General features: G+C 40.4%; 2 pseudogenes; one reads left to right on the forward strand and one right to left on the reverse strand.

Moving 5' to 3' along the window:
- Positions 1 to 643: 643 nt before the first annotated feature.
- LOC138053593 (uncharacterized) lies at positions 644 to 1,693 on the reverse strand (annotated as a pseudogene).
- Positions 1,694 to 2,230: 537 nt separating this feature from the next.
- On the forward strand, positions 2,231 to 3,251 carry LOC138053594 (serine/threonine-protein kinase D-like; annotated as a pseudogene).
- Positions 3,252 to 4,120: the final 869 nt, after the last annotated feature.

Below are 4,120 nucleotides of genomic sequence, written 5' to 3' on the forward strand. Positions count from 1 at the left end.
GCATTAGTCTCTCAACTGTGCGGCCACCGTTCCCTCTCAGATTGACTAGGCATGAGTTCTGTAAGTCAAAGTGCTCGTTGAACGAGCTGTTCCCAGCGTTATTTTTTAGAAAAACTTTCATTCTTCGTACAAATGAGTGGCCGAGTATCAATGATCTTGGGAGAGAACGCTCAACCAGGTCACGACAATCTTTCCTTTCCATTCTAAAACAGACCAAAGGAGAAGGTTGTACTAAACTTTTTCAAGGGTCGAATCACGCAACTTTAGTGTAGCTGGTTAAGAGCTTGTACTCCCAATGTGCGCTAGTGGCAAAAGAGGCATCTCACAGGGCCTCGTCTTGCTAAGTACGTTTGGGTAGATATAATGTCCCGGATAACCGGAAATCCCTCAGCTGGGAGCTGGAACTAACATTAATCAAGCAGCATAAATTCATTTATTATGGTAATAAATTTCCTTTAAACGATTTTGTACTCCATTGTAATAAATTCATTTGCATCTTCGTCTTCACCTTCATTTGGGTTTGAATGCTAACTAAAACTTTTTTTAACATTTGGAAGAGATTTCTAAAGAGGTCTGACGTTGAAATTACATTTTCCTGATTCGATGTAAGAGAAACTTGTAGGGCTATTTACAGGTTGAATGTTCATGAAAAATTTACTTTGGAGACAAAGAACCGGAGAGTTAATTTTCCATGGGTGTTACTGGAGAACATATCTGGCCACCACAACAGTCCAAATTCTCTTGTTGCCCTTCCCTCGCCGATTCCAACAACAATGTTAAGTTGGGTGGTTGGTAGTTGGTACTCTACTTATAGTTTTTTACTTTAAAAAAATAAATGATAAATAAATAAAAATTAAAAAAAAAAAAAGGACCTAAGTGAGCCCTTGCCTTGGCTGCTTCAAGTGCCGTTCTTCCACTTTTTTCGTGTATCTCAGATATGATCTCTTCGTCTCCTTGGTAAGCCTTTTTACATTGCAGTTTTACACCACTCCTTTTCTCTAGGGCATCAATTATGTCCCTAATGTTGTAATCCTTGTAGGAGAGTACTTTAGACTCTCCACACAGGGGGCTGTAGATGTCTCTTCTCTCTTACGCTGTTTACAAATGCATTTGGCATATCGCCTAGCATGGCTTGGAAGAATTCTTTGGGTATGTCATAGCTTTCCACGCGACACCATTTACCTAATGCCAATAATGTTATCAACGTAAGTCCAAGCCTTGCATCACTGTTGACAGATGAAAGACTTGATGTTTTGGGAAAGCCTCGCACGGTCACAATCTGTTGTATGGATAATCTGTTTTATTTACAAATATGAAAAGGTAATGAAAACGGGGTCTTCATGTGATTGCAATTAAATCACACAGATTCTGGTATCTTATTCCACTCAGGAGATTTTTATGCCGTAGGTTTTGAGACAGGGTTGTTATAATTTCTCTTACCTGGAGGTTTGGGATGCAAACAAGAATTTATACTATCTATGATGCCCCCAAACCATTGCTTGTAGGTGGTTGACCTTCGGCCTTTCTTCGAACGTGGTGGAAGCTGTACTACTTCATCCCCTTTGTAAAAGGGCAAAGATAACACCGAGTCGGCCTTCCTGTGTTTCACTAATCTGTGCCTCAGAAGTGCGGTAGTTGAATTGAAGGAAAACATACAAAGGTCACAATGCGTCTTGTATACGACTGAAGCCATCACTTCCAAAGGAAATTGTGGCACAATTAAGTTAACTGGAAAAAACTGGAAGCTTTAGTGCAGGGTTGTCCATTACAACAATGTGCTCTGGATTTTGTCACTAACAAACAAATTGAACAAAAATAGTATTTCATTGGGGCAGAGGGTGTAACGAGTATTTCAGTTTCTGTTAACGATTGCCTAGATTTGCGGTAAAGAGAAGTCTTGTTACGCTCGTTTTTACTTTCCCTCTAAAGTTGAGTTGCAGCAGTTTGTTTGTTTTCTTTTTATTTTTATGTTCTAATTTAACTATTTTGGCAACTGCCAACATCCCCCCACCCACCACACGCACACATTATCCCGTGGAGGTTCAACGTGAACCACAACCGGAAATTTTTAAACTTTGGCATCTTTATATTATGTAATTGACCCAATGTACTTTCATTTTGAGAGTTTTGAAAGCGAAGAAAATCAAAGACAGAGAAAAACTTAAAGGTATTCGGATTGAAGCGAGAAAGCGTTGGACAAATAAGAAGGCCACAGCCAGTAAAGTTAAGAATGCCGTAAAATGTGCTGTTGAGACAGAAGTTAAACCTTCAGCTGCTACTGTTGCCGAACTTCCAGGCACACAACTAGGGTTTGCTGCGGAGCCAGAACTAACCAAATCAGCACAAACTAAACATGAACCAAAAAAAAGCCCGGTTGTTGCGGCAGATGCGGTATAAACATCCAAGACTAGAACATTTAGCGACTCTCGAATCCATTCGTCTGCCCCGATTAAGGAAATAAATCCTTATGAGGTGGTAAAATCCCAGACATTTTTGGGCTGTGGTTCATTCGGCACTTGTTATCTGGCATTCTATAGAGGGATCTCGGTAGCTGTGAAGGAATTCAAGCCTCGTAAATCAAGGTCACAGGATGAAATAAAGAAGGACGTTCTTAGAGAGGCACAAATGATTGCCCATCTTGGTGACCACCGTGGTCTCCCTTTACTGTTTGGGGTGGTCACAAAATCTCTACCATCACGGCTGGTAACACAGTTCCATGGCGAGAGTGATTCCTGTACTACATTGCACAAGGAAATTAGAAAAATGAAACTTGAAAAGATTTCATGGAATGAAATACTAAAACGTATCATCACAGCTCTTAACCATGTGCACGCCGCTGGTGTCATTCATAACAACATCAAATCTAACAATGTTGTCCTGGAAAAACGTGGAGAAGAATGGAACCCTGTCATAATAGATTTTGGAAAAGCACGACTTGTTACCAATCCAAAACCTGTGATGGAGTTGTCAGTTTCTGCACAAGAGGAATACCGCAGGTCGTACCCTCATATTGCGCCAGAAATTGTTTGTGGAAAGGGCTACAGAGTGTGGTGTCTGACGTCTTTTCTTTCAGAAAGATTGCCGTAAGAATTTTAAATTTATTGCCCACCGCAACAGCTGTTTCTATAAATATGGCAAAGAAACTAACATCTGAGGATCCTGAAAGGCAGCCTCCATTCAATGACTTTGTTGCTGCATTTTACCCAAAAACTAAAATTTGTGCATGTTCGTTTTGCAAGGAGGTTGAATGAAGTGAATCAGTTGTAGTCTTCATCCGAGGAACGGATTTCCCGTGTGGTTTCCTGTATAAAATTGTACGTTATAAAATCTGCGTTTCACTTTTATTTCTATTAGGTTAGGAAAATCCCGCTACACACCCTGATTGTTATCCATTGTTTACAAGAAAGATATTGCGATTTGTTCAAAATAAAACACGAGGCATGCAATCAATTAAAAATAAGGAAAGAAAAACGCGCGATTGACCTGCGAGACGAAAATGTCGTCGCGCCCACCAAATGAATAGAATCCTGGCGTTGTGGTTTTTTCATTTCAATGCGTGGACATTTGGGATTTAGTCAAAGCAGAAGTGTCACCAAAATCCTCCTTAACTTACCATATTGGTTACGCTCCTGGACATGAGAACGTGACAACTTTGTTCTTAAATTACAAGACTTAATTGGTTGAGGGTAGATTCAATCTACCATCAGACTAATTTGCATAATTTTTTTTACACCTTAAGTTCGTTGTGTTGTGGACGGGTATTCAGCAATCGCTCCAATCGCGAAAATCGAGTAAGCAAGATATGGAAGACCATGTAATCATGTATCGTTGTACGAGACTGCGAGCGCTCACTTTCCAGTTGTCCCTGAAGCGAGTACATTGATCAGCGCAGCTGGATTGTATTACTGCCCGTGAAACTAACGGTTATTGTTTTCTTATTAATTGCTTTTAAAGGTGTTTTTGAGATAGATGATATCATTTTGGGTACAACGATTTGCCCACGGCATCGCGATCGATTTGGAATCCAATGGAGATGTAATAAGAAAAATTGTGCCCACCCACATGAATGGGCATCACACATGGCAGTGAAAGGGGAGTGCAGATTAACCCTTCCTCAGTC

Source organism: Montipora capricornis, chromosome 6, assembly GCF_036669925.1.
Source record: "Montipora capricornis isolate CH-2021 chromosome 6, ASM3666992v2, whole genome shotgun sequence".
Classification (NCBI taxonomy): domain Eukaryota; kingdom Metazoa; phylum Cnidaria; class Anthozoa; order Scleractinia; family Acroporidae; genus Montipora; species Montipora capricornis.